The 19,072-nt window shown below is 41.7% G+C and overlaps 1 long non-coding RNA gene across 1 annotated transcript in view; it reads left to right on the top strand.

The window, feature by feature from the left end:
• The window catches only part of LOC309827289, a 71,975-nt gene that overhangs the window by 33,473 nt on the left and 19,430 nt on the right, over positions 1-19,072 (top strand). The gene's annotated exons all lie outside the window — the stretch shown is intronic.

Below are 19,072 nucleotides of genomic sequence, written 5' to 3'. Positions count from 1 at the left end.
GGGGACGCGGGTTCGTGCCCCGGTCTGGGAAGATCCCACATGCTGCGGAGCGGCTGGGCCTGTGAGCCATGGCCACTGGGCCTGTGCGTCCGGAGCCTGTGCTCCGCAATGGGGGAGGCCACAACAGTGAGAGGCCCGCGTACCACACACAAAAAAACAAAAAACTATGGTCCTTTCTTTTGCATATTTTTAACTAAGTGGACCAACTAAACCAAAAATAGTTTATAACTCCAGGGGTCACTTTTGGAAACTTTCGACCTCTTCAAACTTGTTTTTCTCAGAACTAAATAGAAGACCATGGCTCTAAAATTAAACAAACTGAATAAGATGTGTATTTTAATTGGTACCTGGAGTCTTCCAAATGCATTCAATACTCTAAAATTGCCTCTTTACAAACTATCATTTCTAAATTAAGGCAAACAAACAATTGCAAAAAAATGAAAAAGTCTTCTGAGACCTCTTTACCTCCTCCTCTTTGTCTTCAGCACCATATTCTTCTTTTCCTTCTGCACCATCCCCCTCCTCTATACCTTTGTTTCCTCATTCTAATTCTCTCACTGAACTTCCCTTTTTCTCTGAAACTCTCCCTCTCTCCCCCTCTCCTGAACCTATTAAAAGCTGCCCCTTTAAAATCAGACCCTCTGAGGATCCAAATGCTAAACCCCTTCATTTCTTATGTTCCCTGGACTAAAGCTGAACTATGTGCCATAGTCAAAATTTTTTCTCAGAGGAAGTGAGGATCCCCACAGGATTGCAGAGGAATGTAATATAGTCATTCAAACTTACTTTTGGTTTCTGGTTTCTCTGACTTATATCAACTAGTTCGCTTGTTGGTGAAGGCCAGGCCCAACACTGGATGAAACTACTAATTGGGATGGTCCCAAGGCCTGGAGACAAACCCTTGCTGTTGCTGTTTTATCATACGATGAGGCTCAGGGAATCACCAGGTGACTCCATTTGGCAATTCCTAGGGCTTTCCCAAATCCAGTCGATTGAATAAAGTTCAGGCTTGTACCCAGAAGCCCAGTGAGCCTGTGTATGACTATCATACCTGGCTCTAAATTGTCTTTAAAGAAAATTCTGGTCTTCCTTTGAATGTTGAACCCACTTGGGTAGCCTTTAACTCTGTGTTCAGTAACGGGCTGAACCAGGATCTTTCTCTTCTAGTTGAAAGGACCAGGATGGAATGAGAAACTATGTCCATTCCAGATTTAGTTAATTTAGCGAACCAGCTTGCCCACACCCTAGATGATTCAGCTAAAAGGAAGACCACTAAAATCCGCAATTTTCAACTCCAGCAAATGGAAGCTTGTAAAGAGAAACAAAACCTTCCCAGCCTTTGCTATTATTGCAAAAAGCCAGGACATTGGAAGAAAGACTTAGAAGCTTAAGCACTCCAGGTACCTTCAACCCTCTAACCAGCCTTTCCCGTGCTCTCTTAACTCCCAGTGAGGGGACTGCGAGGAATTACAGGTTTTTCCTCTCAATTTTCCCCCTTAATTGACTTGGAGAAACTACTTTCCAGATGAGGAATGAATCTCTTTCTGTCCTTATTGAACTGGAGCTACACCCCTGATGCTCAACCCCACTGTTATTAAACAGCCCCTACCTTGGAATACTAAAATGGTTCAAATAGTGGGGATCTCACATAAATCTCAACAGATTTCTGTTACTAAACCCATCCCCTTTTGTTTAAGCCCTCTAAGAGATAATCACCCCTTTCTCCTTAGTTCCTCTGCCCCATTTATTTATTGGGCCAAGATTTCTTAGAAAAATATCATCCTGGAATTTCTTTCTCCTAAAAGAAGGAAATAATTCTAGAATTTGATAACAGCCAAAATAGCTGACTGGGTGAATCACTTGACCCTTTAACATCTTTTATGTGCTCTGTCTCTGGCAGCACTAGAGCTAATTCTAAGGACACTAATCATTTGTCCCTAATGGATCAGCTACCACCCTCCTTATGGGCAAAATCTTCAACTGATATTTTCAGAATCCCCAGTGCCCCTCCCATTAGGGTACAAATAGATTCCTCAAAGCCTCTCCCCAGAATCAGTCAATACTCTGTAAATAAAGAGCCCCTCCAGGGCATTAAGTTGATAATAGAAGACTAAAAGACCCAGGGCCTCATTATTTTCTGTACTAGGCCCTGCAACATCCCTATTTTACCTGCAAAGACATCCAGTGGGGGAGGGTGGAGATTGGTCCAACACTTCTGAGTCATAAACAGTGTTGTCTTCCCTTGTCACCCTATTGTTCCTAATCCCCATATTTTATTAGCCTCCAGACCCATCGAAAGCAATTTTTTTTTTTTTACCATGATTGATTTATGTAGCGTCTTCTTTAGCATCCCTGTGGATAAAGCTAGTCAATATCTATTTGCCTTTATTTGGGAAGAACAACAATACACCTGGACAGTAATGCACTAGGGTTTTACTGAGAGTTGTTCTTACTTCTCACAAACCTTAAAAACAGATTTAGATAATATAAAATTTCCTAGAGACTATTTTATTGCAATATGTAGACTTGCTTCTCTGCTTCCCTTCTCAGGTCTCCTCACAGGAAGACAGCATCCACCTGTTAAAGCTTTTAGCCTTAAAGGGGCATAACCTTTCGGAGGAGAAACTGCAGTTTGTTCCAACCCAAGTTATTTCGGGCACCCGATCTCAGAACAAGGGCTTACCTTGATCCAGATAGGCTTCATGGCATCTGGAACTTACCAAAACCCCAAATCGGATGTCAACTACAAGGTTTCCTTGGGTTGGCTGGCTATTATGAGAACTGGTTTCTGAGCTTTTCTCTCATGACCCAGCCTTTCTATGCCTTACTAAGGAACACCAAACCTGACCCGATTGCTTGGGAAAATCAGGATGACCTAGCTTTTAATACCTTAAGGGAAAGCTTGATAATCCTTCTTTCCTTGGACACCCTAATCATCAACTTCACTATTTCCTCTTCCTATATGAGGAGGGAAACACTCTTGGAGTACTTACCCCCAAACATGAGTATCACCATTGCCCCATAGGGTACTACAGTCAGCAGGTAGACTCTGTGGCATGTGGATACCCCTGGCCTCAGAGCCATTCCAGCCCCATCCTTTTAGTTAAGGCCACTGAAGAACAGTCATGGGATCCCCTCTAACGATCTTGATCTTTGTACTCCATACAGTAGAAACCCTCCTGAATCCTCATCACACCTAACACCTTTCAGCCAGTTATCTCACCTCCTACAAAAATCCATTTGCTAACTGTACCCCACATAACTCTTTCTTGTTGTAATAGCTTTAACTCTGCCGCCCTTCTTCCCTCCTCTGCAGACGATACACCTCATGACTGTTTGATAGATAACATTTTGACCCCTCGTGATGATTTACAGGAAACTCCCCTAAGGCTGAGGTTTCATGGTTTACTGATGGTTCTTCTTTAAAGGATTAAAATGGTAAATTTTGTGCTGGATATGCAATTGCAACTCCTTTTTAAGTTATTGAGGCAGCACCTTTGCCTTTGGCTACCTTGGCCCAGTAGGCTGAATTATATGCTCTTACTAGGGTTTGCACTTTAGCTAAGGGCAAAACTGCAAACATTTATACTGATAGTATGCCTTTGGGCTTGCCCATGACTTTGGAATGCTATGGAAACAGCAAGGTTTCCTTACTTCTAATGAGGACAAAATTTAAAATGGCTCTTGTGTCCAAAATTTATTAGATGCCATACTCCTACCAGCTGCTTTGGCTATTATTAAGGTCCCTGGGCATTCCAAACTCAACTCCCTGGAGGCAAAAGGAAACCATGCCACTGATATTTCTGCCAAGAATGCTGCTTTCAAAAGACCACAATCAAACCTCTGATATGGTCCAAAGTGGTGTTTCCCCCAAATAATAATCTAGAAAAATTGACTAGAGGTGCCCAACAATTGGCTTCAGAAAAGGAAAAAACATTACTGGAAATCTAATACCTTGGTTCTATAAAAAGAGAGAACTCTGGTTTGGGCCAAATAATCTGGTCTTACCAGAGACTCTAAAATTCCCATTACTGATAACTTTACATGCATTAAACCATTGGTCTGTGGATAAAATAATAACGTTCATGAATCAATACTGGTGAGGAAATATTAATAAGGCTGCACAAAGTGTCTACTTTTCTTGTCTCATCTGTCCAAAATACATTCCTGGGAAACTGTCTGCACTGCCCCCAAACACTTTAAATTGCCCAATAGACCATTCGAGTTTTGGCAGATGGATTTTATACAACTTCCCCTGTCTCATGGGTATAAATATGTTTTAGTCATGGTTTGTTTGTTTTCCCACTGGGTCAAAGCCTTTCCATGTAGATAAGCTACTGCCTCTTAGTGGCTAAAATACTATTAGAGAAGTTTACCTCTACCTGGGGAACCCCTCTTGAACTCCATAGCAACTGGGGAACCTATTTTTACTAGTTAAATATTACAGCAAGTCTGTGCTCTTTAGCCAGTCCTATAGCATTTTCCCAGTGCATATCATCCTCAGTCTTCAGGACCAGTCGAAGGAACAAATGGCACCATCAATACTCAACTGGCAAAATTTGTGGGAACCCTCCAACTACCTCAGGCAAAAGTATTGCTGTTGGTCCTTCTAAATCTCAGATCCACCCCGACTGGAACTCATAAACTCTCACCATGGGTGAAATAATTGCTGGGTTCCTCATGCATCTGGCTCCCGCTTCCTTTGATCCACAACTAATAAAAGGAGGTATACTTCAGTATTACAAAGTATATACTGCAGTATTTCATCCATTGAAAATAACTATGCTTTAGTAGAGCAATCTTTCCATGGTGTGCTCCCAGGAGATGAAGACCTCAAAACACCATACTTCATGACCTGGAGATTTTGTTTATTGGAAAAGACGTATCCATTAAGACTCTCTTCAATATACTCCAATAAAGATGTTAAAAAAAAAAAAAAAAAGACTCTCTTCAGCCACATTGGAAAGGGTCTTATCAAGTGTTACTGATCAATTCTTGTGCTGCCAAACTTCAAGGAGTTGACTCCTGGATCAATGTGTCTCATCCAAAGAAAGCTGCCCCCCAGCCCCCCTGCCCACCACCACCCAAAAGAAAGCCCTAAACCCTGACTGGACCTGCACACCAACTGATGAGCTCAAACTGTAGGTTTCCAAGAATCAAAGCAGACAAGAGCTGAAGGAAACAGCTTTCACAAGATGACTGGACCAGGCCTGTACATCCTTTTCTCACCATTGCTTCTTACCTTATTTTCTCCCTCTCTTTCTTAGAGAAAGATAATGCTCTTATCCCAATGCATTTCCCAATCTGTTGCAAAAACGAGAAACCTTTCTGACTGTTGGATCTGTCACCAGAAACTCTGATCTGTTCATGATGTTGAACATCCCTTGGTCTTATCTGTAACCAATTTCTCTTTAATCGCAAGTGTTATTGCTGATTATACCCATAAGCCTATGTTTGTTACCTATTAGGCTATTATGACTGAGTGTTCCCATACTTTATTTCAATCTTTCCCCAGTCATACTAAACACCTCTACCTTGGTCAGTTGTACAGCCTTCACTCCCCCACATTCTTTTCTAAATATGACCTGTCCCCATGCACCCAAGGGAAATACAAACGGACTGACTCCTCTTTGCAAAGCTTTTAGAAAAGACCCTTTTAGGATGGGATGGACCTTCACAGAATGTTATCCCAATTCCTTGTATCCCTGGCTTGAAAGGGTCAATCAGGAAATTCCAGCTAATGGATTTATCAATAACCAGACCTCAGCTGGAGTCCTCTGTGCTATAGCTGTAGGTACTAGAGGCTTCAAATTGCTCTAGTGTCCTTGATTTTGTCTCCCCTATTGACTTTGGATTTCCCTAAGAACTCCTTCTTAAATGGAATCTACACCTTGCAGCTCTTTCAGATGTTATCTGCTATTATTATACTAGAGCTTGTTGATGTGGTAAGGTGTGGAGGAGGGGAAGTGTTCTATAATATTATGATAAAATCTCAGTCTTATAGTGGGCCTGTGTTCCTGGACTGTGGCCTTTACAAGTCCCCTCCCCCCATCCCCCCCAGGTGGGATAAGGCTCTGGTAAATTCTTTCCTCCTGAGGAGTAGTAAGCATTTGTTATGGAGAACACTCTGGGCATATTTTTAAATGACTACTTTTCCCCTACCCTGGTCAGAGCCAGGAGGGAATCTTTCTTGACTCTTTATCATGAAAACCTGGTGGGGTTCCTAGAGACAAAATCCACAAAAGATAAAACCCTCTAAGACTGCAGCCTCAATAAGTTTTTCACTCTCTTGCTAATCCACACTCAGCTTCCAGAAACTCATCAAAATTATTGTTTAAGTATTACCACCAGTTTATGGCTCCAATAGCTTCTGCTCCAGGTAAGCAAAACTCAGCTATAGTTTTTTGTATTTGTCTGTGTCTTCAGGTTTTAGGATGATGGTTTGCCCTGTGACCTCAATTCTGATGGGTCCAAGAAAAGTCATTCGTTTTTAGTTCAGACTTTTTTTTGTAAGGACAGGAGTAGGAACTTCTAAGGTCTTTACGTGTCAGAGTTGAAAGTATAAGTCTAGTTTATTTTAAAACATCTTGACCACAGTTAATTTCATACCCATTGGCTCTAATTTATGAGTCATTTCTGCATCTGCTTTATTAAATTACCAGCATATTACCTTAAGTTTTTTGAGGCTTGGTTTTAGGCTTTGTTAGGGTGAGCCTTTTCCAGTTTTGTCCCCACTCCTGGAGCATGGCCTTTTAAAAAAGGGTCTCAACTGAATGGCCAGAATGTTTACCAGAATCTGTCCACTCTAGCTGGGCCTGAATGCCAGTGTCTCACCAGCACAGTTCAATGTCCGGAATCTCTCTTCAGCTCTCATGCTCCTAGCAGCTGTCCTGTTCTAGGCCTCCTAGAGTCTTACTATGCGGCTGAGACCCCCCCACCCACAACCCCCGCCTGCTAGTGTTCTGAGTCCAAGATCTGTGGGTTTCCTTTGAGCTTCCAGTATTTGATAACTCCTACTTTTTTCCTCTGCTTCCCCAACCGTAGGGGTGTAACTGCTCACTTTCATTGTTTTTTTTGTTTTTTTTTTCTAGTCTCCTTTAGCTCATTCAGGCCTCTAATATCTGTGTAATCAATTTCCTATATTAAATTCCCTCTGCTGAAATGCCTAGTTTGGTTTCTACTTTCCTAACTATACGTATCATACCATGCATAGTTAGAAAAGAAAAACAATGTTGAAAACTAAGAAACAGAATGAGATCTAAAGCACCATATCATTTACTTAAATTAAACACAGGCAGAAAGACTGTTACAATCAAGATAGTGACATTGGTCATTCCCAGCATCAATTCCCTTCACAAGAAGCCCAACAAGTACAACTATCCATAGATAAGACACTGTTGTGAAGATACCCAGAACCTGGGGGTGAGGCTGAAGCACTTCTGTGTCCACAGAGACTGAGAAGAATCATATTAGAAGGGTAAGAGGAGCAGCTACACTCTGACCATGTTGCCCCTCCCTGTCTGGCACAGGACCCCATAACAGAGCCCAGCCTACAGTGCAAACCTCCTTGACATTGGTCTTGGAAACAATTTTGGATAACACCAAAAGCACAAACAATGAAAGCAAAAATAAGTGGAACTACATCAAACTAAAAAGCTTCTGCACAGCAAAAGAAATGATCAACAAAATGAAAAGGCAACCTATGGAATGGGAGAAAATATAATACTTGCAAACAATATATCTGATAAGGGGTAAATATCCAGTATATATAAAGAACTCATACAACTCAATAGCAAAGAACCCCAAATAATCTGATTTAAAAACTTGCAAGGCACCTGAATAGACATTTTTTCCAAAAAAGATGTTCAAGGTGCATGAAACAGTGCTCAACATCACATATTGTCAAGAAAATGCAAATTAAAACCAAAATGAGATATCACCTTATACCAGTTAGAATGGTTATTATCAAAAATACAAGAGATAACAAGTGTTGGTGAGGATGTGGGGAAAAGGCAACCCTTGTGCCCTGCTGGTGGGAATGTAAATTGGTGCAGCCACTATGGAAAACAGTATGGAGGTTCTTCAAAAATTAAAAACAGCTACCATATGACACAGCGTTTTCACTTCTGAGTATATATGTATCCAGGCAACTGAGATCACTATCTTGAAGAGATCTCTGTACCCCATATTCATTGGAGCAGTATTTACAATTGCCAAGAGATGGAAACAACCTAAGTGTCCACTGATAGATGAATGGTTAAAGAAAATGTGGTACATATATATAAAATGGAATTAGTAAAAGGAATTTAAGCATCAACTCTTGTATGTGTATTTTAGTTACACACATATCACTTTATCAATATATATCATAAATATGTACACAAGTCTGACACATATTTGTGTTAAAATATGCACATTAAAATGAGACGTCTTACAAACTTATGGTTACCAAAGGGGAAAGGGGAGAAGGGATAAGTTAGGAGATTGGGATTGACATATACATACTACTCTATATAAAAGAGATAACTAATAAGGACCTACTGTATAACACAGGGAACTCAACTCGATATTCTGTAATAACCCATATGGGAAAAGAATCTCAAAGAGAATGGATATATGCATATGTATAACTGATTGACCTTGCTGTGCACCTAAAACTAACACAACATTGTAAATCAACTATACTCCAATAAAAATTTTTAAAAGAGACATTTTATATGTTTATATATGCTACTAACCAAGTTTCTTCATTTTTTTCCATTCATTTATTCCATAACTGTTAATTGAACAACTACTGTGTGTCCAACACAGGGGATGGATAGTTGAAAATGTCTGCTCCCTGATTACAGAAAAATTCTCCTGTTTAGTAAACCATTGCCTTCCAAAGTGGGGTGAACCATCACCAAGATGGCACAAGATGATTCAATAGAGCATGGAAAAATTTTAGAACTTCTATACACTTTTAGCCCAACATTTATAATGTCTTTTTTTGTTATATTTTATACTGGACTCTATTAATTCAGTGATATAATAAAGGAAGAGTATGAGGACATAGGCGCTCATATATTTTTCAAGGGAGTATAAATTGGTACAATATAAAAGGAAGGCAGTTTACCAACATTTCTTATATATGCATACTATTTCTAGAAATATGCACAAGAACCTGGCCACGCTGGTTGACTTTGAGAAGGGGAACTGATAACTGGATCTCAGCGGAGGGAGGGAGGTGTTTCACCATATTCCTTTTTTGCACCTTTTGAATTTTGAACCATAGTACCTATTTGTTGCAGATTGGGTTTTCTGGAAGCAGATGCTGAGATGGAGTTTGGGGTACAAGCTGTTTATTAAAGATCAACACCTGTGGAAAGAGGGAAAGGAAGCAGTATTGGGCAGAGGGACCAGTCCATCTGTTATATGAGCCTGACAAAACCTTGGCTAGCCTCTGGGGAGCTCTGGAGCACTGATGGCCTCTCAGAGCAGTCCTAGGTTGGGTGGAAAGCATCTTTTTATCCCTGCCTCAGTCAGGCATTGGATGCCTCTGATCTGGGAAGGGCGTTATGGTGGGGTCAGGTAGCTCTCTGCAGCTGAGGCAGTCCCTGACAGGGCTGACAGCTTGGGTAGCAAATCTTATTTTGAAGGGAGATCGAGGTAGTGTGTCTCAGCAATGTCATTACTTTTCCTACCCGTACACTTTGTCAGAATTTGGATGGATGTAAAATCCCAACAATGTATGAAGGAGGAAAAGTCATTTTCAGATGAATAAGTCTTCAAACAATGTACCTTCCAGGCACCTCTTTCTACCTATTTAAGTCAATGATTTTACCCCCGGTCTTTGAATTCTAATGCAGTTTAAACTGATGCAAGTAGTATAATCATGTTTTTTTTTTTTTCTTAGAAATTTGAACGCATATAGAAAAAAATCCTAAACATTAAAAGTAATTGCTTCTGGGAAATAGAAATTGGGGGTAATGTGGTTGGGACTTGAGACAGTGGTTTTTCATCCAACTGGAACACTTTTGAAAGTGAAAGAGGGGGCACTATTAATAATTACACTGGGATATTAGGCATAAATCAGAACTGTCCCTGGAAAACTGGGATGCAGTCACCCTAACTATAAGCCTTGTAGAATTCTTTTGACTTTTTAAACTTGTGCATGTATTTCTTTGCTAAACATAAAATTAATCTTAAAAGAAGATTGATAAGGTTTTGGAAGTCAATTAGTACAGCTTCACACTTGCAGAAATGACATCTGTGATAACTCATTTTTGATATTCCTATCTGTTGTATAACCATCCAGTCTCTGCTCAAACGCCTTTCCGTTGCACATGTGGGTCAGATCTATTCCTGGGCAACTATAATTGTTAGGAGCTTATTTCAAAACTGCTAGTTTATAACTTTTGCCAATAGGTCATAATACAGAAGGCTTTCTGACTAGCTCTGGTTTTAGATGTGCATCACTTTCATTAGTCCAAAAGAAGTGACACCTCCTCTGCTTTTCTGCACCACTGTGCTGTATTTATTAGTATTAGAGTGAACAGTGCACACAGATCTGAAAAGTGGGGAGAGTAGGTTTGCTTAGGCTAAGAAACAAGACTTCAGAAATGATTTAGTGTCTTGGGTAAGGTCAGGAATAACTCTACAAGGTAAAAGCCTTGTCAGGTTTGATTGGCAAGTGAAAGGCTCGTGCATCAGAGAAATTGCTGACTTCAGTGTTGTGTAACTCCTGGCTCCATGCCTGCTCCATTCTTCTATCAGGCTGCCACCATTGCCCTCCTGCTGTCCTCTGTGATGTAGGACATGGCCAAGATTCACATAGTGAGAAGGTTGAAGGGACAGTTGTTAAAATGTCACCCACACAGACTGAAATCCAAATGGCTTAATTCACCATGATACATTTGAATCAATGAGAGTGAAAAAGTAAAGAGGTTGTGGTTTCTAAACAAAGGAAGTAATGCTTTAGTTACTGAAATGCAAATGGCTTAATTGGGAGGGACAGAAATTCATAGAAATAATTAACAAAAATTAATCAGGTCAAAAAGTTATATTAAGAGGAAACTTAAAGCATCTCTGTCACAGTTAGATCTGCAGTTGATTTGTGGTAAAAGAAAGTACATATAGAAATTCAAGAGTCAGATGTAAATATTTTAGCATTTGATCAATTTGTGACTTCAGTTAATATTTCAATTTTGTGATAAATACGACCTTTGCATTCCATTGTAGATATTTTAATGTAGAAAGAACCTTGCAGGTTCTTAATGGGTACTGTTTTGTTTGTTTAAGTATTCTGCCTTTCCTAAAGGATGTGCTCATTCCCTAATGCTAATAATCCTTAACTCATAGGTAGGCTCAGGCTGCAAAAATGTTTACTTTTGCCTACTATAAGCTGTTGAATTGAGATGATTGTGCATTAGTTTAAAATTTTAAAGTTGTTAACTGAGCCTTTAGTGTGCAGTATATGTACAGTATAAAACAAGAGGATCTTAAAGACTTTTTGTTGTGGTGGTGGTGGTGTGGTTTTTTTTTTTTCTCTTTTTTTGCAGCACACGGGCCTCTCACTGCTGTGACCTCTCCCGCTGCGGAGCACAGGCTCCGGACGCGCCGGCTCAGTGGCCATGGCTCACAGGCCTAGCTGCTCCGCGGCATGTGGGATTTTCCCGAACCGGGTCACGAACCCGTGTCTCCTGCATCGGCAGGCGGACTCTCAACCACTGCACCACCAGGAAAGCCCCTCTTGTGGTCATTATTGTTTTGGTCTAAGAATTTTAAATTAGTTACGTACAAATGTGGAGCATTTTCTTCCCTCTAGTGGTTAAAAATAGCTTTGCAATATCGGTTACAATTCAGTGCTTTAAATTACAAGGGAAAAGCTATGTGATCTTTTAAAAGCAGTTTGAAAATTAGGTGCATGGCTGTAGCTAATTAGTATTGCTGCATATTTTAAGAAAGTGAAACCATAGTTTTATGTTTTATTAACCACAATATACCAATGCCTGGAAATCTGCCAAGAGGTAAAATAAATTTTGAGCTAGTTTTTCTTCATGATTAAAATAATATTTCTCTATCTCTACAAAGAGAGTATTAATTCCACATTAATCTCATTATAATATTATGCCGCTCCTCATTCTAATAGTGATTTTCCTGTTGGACTCCTATAATACATTAGTTCCTATATATAGGAAGAGAATAATGGGTGATAATACTTAGCATTTCCTAAGCTACAAATGTGATAATATGTATTACCTTTGTGTTATATTGTGAGAGGAAAACTTCATGATATATGAAAACCAAAAATGGGCTATTAGGAAGAATGTGATAGAGCCCTGGAGTTCAAAGAGGAGTGATATAACATAGTAGGTGAATGGCTGTCGTCCATCCTTCATTTCTCAGGGAAATTAAACTAATCAAATGCTTCATTTTCATTACTGTTCTGAAATAAATGTGTTCTCATATCTGACTGGTAACAGAACCTTTGCTGTCCCAGGTATTTCTAAAGAAGCACTGGCTTCTGCCCTAGGTGAATACAAAATAGTATGAAGTAGTGAGATCATAAAATACTTCAGGAGAAAAAAAAATTAGCAACAATTACTTCCTTTCAAAATAAGCTTCAAGGGAATTTAGGAAAAATTTAATGTTCTGGTGAAAAAATCTAATACTCCTAAATAAGTCTGTCAGAATCAGAGCATCTCTAAAAAGCATCAACCTTATTGTTGTCAGAGGCATTTCCTGGCAGGCAAAATAATGTTAGAGCTTTGGGTATGGTTACTTAAATATTAATGGTGTGAGTATAACTAGAAAATAGTGCCCGACTATGTAAAAAGTAAGTGAAATGGACTTAATACCACTGAATTGTACACTTAAAAATGGTTAAAATGGCAAATTTTATGTTACATATATTTTACCATAGCAAAATAGAATACATAAAAAAAGGCAAATGAAATCTCCCTGATTTTTTAATGTTAATACTTCTAACAGTGAATAAAATGTGCAATGTCTAATAAACATTTTAGGAACTCAAGGCCACTTAATAAGTAGTAAATTAAAATAAACATTGGGTATAATGTTCACCAGAAAATATTTTCCTAATTCAGTCTGACTCCAAACAGCAAAGTGATTATATTTTCCACAGGGCTTTCAGTAACCAACATCAATCTGTGAGAAGCAGGGAAAGGCTGCAACACCCAAGTACTCCCACAATTCATATCGTCGGGCTGGGACAGGCTTACTTCGGATTTATTTTAATTCCCTTATTGCTTTGTCCCACTTCATGAATGGGATTGATAAGAAACTGCAGACAGCCCAGGGAGTGAGAGACCTAACCCGTCAGGAGCGTACTTACTGATGCCTTTCTCCCGCTCCACTTGCCAGTGACTGTGTAATTCAGTGGCTCTCTTGACCTGTATGGTTCTCCCACTGAAGCAGAAACTGATATTTGAGATTCATCAACAACAATAGCACTTTGTTTGCTGTAAGGAAAAAAAATCATTAGTTGCTTCTTTAGAGTCTGAGTTAAAAATGGTACAGCGTTTCTTCTGTGATGTTTTTACCCTTTATGGTCATTCATTCTGATAAAGTAGGCACCTCCCTACCTGCTCTTAAGGTAGATACCTTAAGGAGTGGCTAGGTTAAAGCTGTCTAGGAATCTAAGATCTTTTTTTCTCTCTCTCTTCCTTTCTTCCTCCCTCCCTCCTTCCCTTCTTCCCTTCCTTCCTTCCTTCCTTCTTTCTAAAATCTGTATATAATGTTTAGAACATTGAGACTTTCTTCCTGGGCTCCATTGAACTCATATTTTCTGTTTAAAGCTTCATTCAACAAATGTTTCCTGAATGCTTACAGTATTTGAGGGCTGGATGGGAGGTGGGTGACGCGGTGGTGGATAGGATAGTGGATGGAAGAGGAAGAGTGTAAACTTTGACGTGAAACAGACCTCGGTGGAGCCCATTTGTTAGCTCCCGTTTTTTCAGAATGTTCTCTGTGAGCTCAGTTCCCATGTGTAAAAATGAACATAACAGGAGTGGCTAAAACAGCATTAAATGTTAAAACAGTTATCATAACAATCAACAGTCATTATTATTTAGCTGGGGATGGGATACAAAGAAGATTAGGACAGTCTAGTGCAGGGGCTCCTAATTAGGGACGATTTTGCCTCCCCCCCGCCGGGGAACATTTGGCAATGTCTGGAGACATTTTTAGTTGTCCCATTTGCAGGGTGGCATCTAGTGGGTAGAGACTACAGGTGCTGATAACCATCCTGTGATGCACGGGGCAGCCCCACAACAAAGAATTGTCCAGCCCCAAAATGTCAATAGCGTTGACCTTGTTCTAGTGAAGGAAAAAAAATTAAGATATGCTATATATTTTATACAACAAGGAAGTGAGCTTGAGGAGAGGCTGGGCAGACCCGTCTGGTTGCCTATCCGATATCCATGCTCTTTTTTTCTATCATCATCGTGGTTGAGGCAATGTGCCCAAAGGAGAAACTACATTTCCCGGCTTCCCTTGCAGATTGGGGCAACCAGTGACAGGAAAGAGGAAGTTGTTGGATGGGGCCCTTTGGAAAAAGAGCACGCCTGTGCTTTGCCCCTTTGTTTTTGCTGCGAGATGGCCTGGTGGGAATCTTGTGCTTAGGATGATGGAGCAGAAAGATGGGAGGAGTCTAGATCCTTGATGACTATGGAATTCCCACACCAGCCCAGAGCTGCTTCCTTCCAGGCATTTTTTTTTTTTTTTTTTCTTTTTTTGCGGTACGCGGGCCTCTCACTGCTGTGGCTTCTCCCGTTGCGGAGCACAGGCTCCGGACGCGCAGGCTCAGCATCCATGGCCCACGGGCCCAGCCGCTCCGAGGCATGTGGGATCTTCCCGGACCGGGGCACGAATCCGCGTCCCCTGCATCGGCGTGCGGACTCTCAACCACTGCGCCACCAGGGAAGCCCCTTCCAGGCATTTTTATGTGTGGGGAAAGAAAAGCCTCTCTTGGTTAAAACAATTTCATTTAGGTTTTCTGTTAAATGCAGCTGCATCCAAATTTGACCAGGGTCTTGAAAGATTTTTGATAAGTATAAAAGGGGCCTTTGAGCCGAAGGAATTAGCATGAACAAAGGCACAGAAATGTGAAAGTGCATGTTTCTAGGGAATAACATGTAGCTTGGTATGCTTATTAAATAAAATGATAAGTTGCATAGGAAAAGTGTCACGTAATGTTTGCAGGAAGATCTTTATGGAAAAAAATGAAAAAGAAAAAACACACATGAAGTAAGTAGAGGCCAACGCTTTCCCCTTTCTTGACTATTTCATTTTGTTGGACCTTTCATTTTTCTCACTGAGAAACTGGTCCCAGAGCCAGTACATTTTTTTTCCTTTTTGTATTTCTCAAGGTCATTGTCACAGCATGATGTATGAAATGTGGACTTGAGAGCACATGGAAGTTCCCTTCCCTGAAAATCATTGACGTATAGCGTGTGTCATCCCCAACTTTCCCCTGAAGCTCCACACTTTGCTCACCTTAACAGACTGGCCGAGGTTTAGGTTAAGCCCAATCCAAATGGAATTTCCTTGAGGAAGTGAAGTGTTGGAAGAGAGGAGGAGGGGTGGAGGATGAAGTATTTGGGAGGAGGTGCCTGGGAAAGCACACTAAGGAGAAGAGCGCAATTACCACCTCGCTTCTATTTTCTGCTGCTATAAAAAGCCAGTATTTGGAGGAAGGTCAGGCTAAACCACTTGAGTGATTCTGATCGTTTTGGCACGTTATGTTCTCAGCACTTAAATGGCCAGTCAGATAACAATATTTATTTATAAATTGAATTAGATGTTAATTTAAAATAATTCTAGAAATAGAAATCTTCTGTGGCAGTAATTCTTTTTTTTCTTTTTTTTTTTTTTTTATTGCGGTACGCGGGCCTCTCACTGCTTTGGCCTCTCCCGTTGCAGAGTACAGGCTCTGGACACGCAGGCTCAGCGGCCATGGCTCACGGGCCCAGCCGCTCCACGGCATGCGGGATCCTCCCGGACCGGGGCATGAACCCGTGTCTCCTGCATCGGCAGGTGTGGCAGTAATTCTTGAACTTTATGGGGTACAAACTCCACTGAGAATTTACCCTAGAACTCTGAACTCTTCCCCCAGAAAAATGCACATACATGTGTAATGACGCAGAGACAATGTCATTTTTAGCAGCTGTAAGCATTCTTTACAAGTAGAGATCCATCTTTGTTGCAAAGAATATCAAAAGTGAAGTTTTAATCAAAACACCAAAATCTGACAGATGTAAAATTCCAAAGCCAGATCACTGTGTGCAGACTTTTTAAAGGAAATGGTTGGAAAGTGGTTCCACTAAGTCCTCAATTTTCTCACCCACGTGGAGACCATGAAAGTATAAGATTTGGGTTTATGAAGAGATTTCTTTGGGGAGCATTGTTACCCTACTGCGAATGCCCCCCACCCATGCCCACGTGCTGGGGATTACTGAGTCCATTACTCTTCAGGGAGCATCTTCTATACGATGAGGAAATGTGTTCCATGTGGTTGAGAGAAACAAAAAATTGGTGCTCAACTCCAGGTCAAAAAGCTAAAGAGTCTGGGGGCAACAAGATAGAAGAGGCATGTTGGGATCACACCCAGTGTGGAGGGCGAGCTGTGGGTAACCAGGTATGAGCTGCAGGGAAGAGAGATTTGCAGAAGCTGTTTCGAGTCCTACTCGAGAGGACCCCTAGAAGACCATGTCCCAGGGTGAGGGCTGAGGCCAGCCATGATGCGTGGTACCATCCTCTGGGTCCTGAGAGTGAATCCATACACCCTGGCAAGAACCGTTCTATAACTCCTTCCTTCTCATCTCAAATTCTCTTCCATCCCAGAAGGGTCCAACAGAGCCGGAGAGTGAGGAAGCAGTTGAGGTTGGAAAAGAGAGCAGAAGTCGATCTCATTCCTGTCCCCCAACTCAGACCTCACATGGTGAGGTGAAGTGTTGAAGATGAATGAAAGAGTGTAGATTGAAACGTTGATTACAATGGAATTGAGACTGTGCATTTTGACTTAGGCCAAAGGACAGCTAAGAGCATCAGGGAATTTCCTGGCATCTGGCCAAGTTTCCATCCAGGGCCAGGGGAAGATTTCTGCACATCTCCTTCCCCACCCTTTACATTTTAAAGGGGGCAGTGAGACGCACACAAAAAATTGCGTTCTGACTACATTTCATGAATTGTGCAGTTATATTTTTTACCCACTGTGGGATGTAAGTAGACCTCTCAGGCCTGTGTGACAGGTTGGCCCTGGTGTTTCATGTAGAAAATGAAAGCTGCTCTGATTAATAAATGGGGGAGGGGGCACTGGATTTTGGGAGAGTAGGCAGAGGAGCCAGCAGGACTGAGATGGGGGGGAGCAGGACAGACTACATAATTTGTGGGGCCCGATGGAAAATGAAAAATGCAGCACTCGTTCAAAATTATTAAGAATTTCAGGACAGTGACAATAAAGCACTTAACCAAATGTGGGGCCCTGTGCACCTACATGGGTCACATGCCCATAAAGCCACCCCAGTGAGCATCAGAGGTTAGAAGAGGAGGAGACCCTGCTAGGGGTCCAGGTAAAGAGAGACTTGGGAGAAGAAGCTTGTCTAGTCAAGACTTTTTCATTGTAATGATGTGCAATGTGATCGCCTCTTTGAGATCCCACAGATCTGCAGAGAGATCGCAAACTTCCTTATGTGAATGGATTTCTTGTAGAAGCTGGTGAAGGGGGTGGCAAGTGGCTAAAACAGAGTAAGCTACCTGGTTAAGGGGACAGCTGACATCTGGTTATTCACCTAACGTTTTCCATAAATTTCAAAGGTTTAGGTAAAGAACCCATGTTCTACGACAAGAGATTTCCTTGCATCATGTAGTATCGAGGGATCGATTGGCCTTTTTGTTTATTTATTAGTGCAGCAGGATGTTGCATACTTTCACTTTGCTCAGGATGGGCAACTGGGGACCAAATCTGGAAGTACAGAGGCTCTAAATACTTGACATTGTAATGGAAACCATGGATGGTGGGGGCCAGACACTCCTTCTGGGTTTAAGAAGAGATGGCAGAGCCACATCAGCCCCTGCCGTGGCCCATGCCCCTCCCAGTGATGTATGAGAGGTTGACTGGGAGAGGGCTGCTGCAGCTGCCCCTCACCCCGAAACCAAGCAAGAGAGGTTCCTAGAAAATCACTCGTACAGAGTGGGATCACGAAGCAGGTACTGGTGGTTCATTTCTGATGGGTAGTTTGTATTGGCAGTAGGCTTGCTGATCTGCCTCTGCCCCTCCTAAGCAGGGCAAAGGGGGTTGGAGACAGATGGGGGCAGTGGTGGGGCAGCCGAGGAGCAGCTTCAGTCCTGCCTTGGCATGACAAGGCCATCTGCCTTTTCTATAGATGAAGTGGATGCTGAGAAGGTAGCTGTCTTGAGCCTTTCTTTCTGGCAATAAGAGGCCATGGAGAGTACAGGTGGGATGAGGGTGGTTGGAAGAGATCAAGGAGCATCCAGGTCTCTTAGGTCACTGACCTAGGCAGTGTGAAGTTCCCTCAGTGCTTCCCGAAGAACTCCCTTGTAGAAGAAGCAACATTATGTAGAGAGGATGAGACAGGGACTCTTGATTCCCATCCCCATCCTGCCCATCCCCCTCCCTTGCCCACCCAACACCCTGGAGAAGATAGGAGAGGAGATTTTTTTCCAGAGGCCTACCGTTTTCCCTCCCACCACCCTACCTCGGGCGTGAGAAAGGGCCGGAAGAGAAAAAGAGCAGCCTTGCTCCTTTCCCACTTCACGTCCTTCCAGCCCCCAGCCCTGCCAGCAATGGGGGAGGAGAAACTTTCCTTTGGATATGAGGCTGCCATCTTCAGCTGGACTTGACTGAGTTTTTTAATATCAAGAAGTGACGAGGAAGTTTTAGAGTCTGTCCAGGGTATCGTTAAGGTGGTCTCTACCCAGCAGGAAAAGGAGATTCAACACAGCCCAGCTGGGGGCAGGACGGGAGAGAATTAATACCATTTCTGGCTTGCACCCTAAGGAATTGAGGTTGCTCAATAAACTGATTAATATCTGACTAAGGACTTCTCAT

This window comes from Grampus griseus (genome assembly GCF_964374135.1).
Source record: "Grampus griseus genome assembly, chromosome: 9".
Classification (NCBI taxonomy): Eukaryota; Metazoa; Chordata; class Mammalia; order Artiodactyla; family Delphinidae; genus Grampus; species Grampus griseus.
This window is presented reverse-complemented; position numbering and strand designations above follow the sequence as displayed.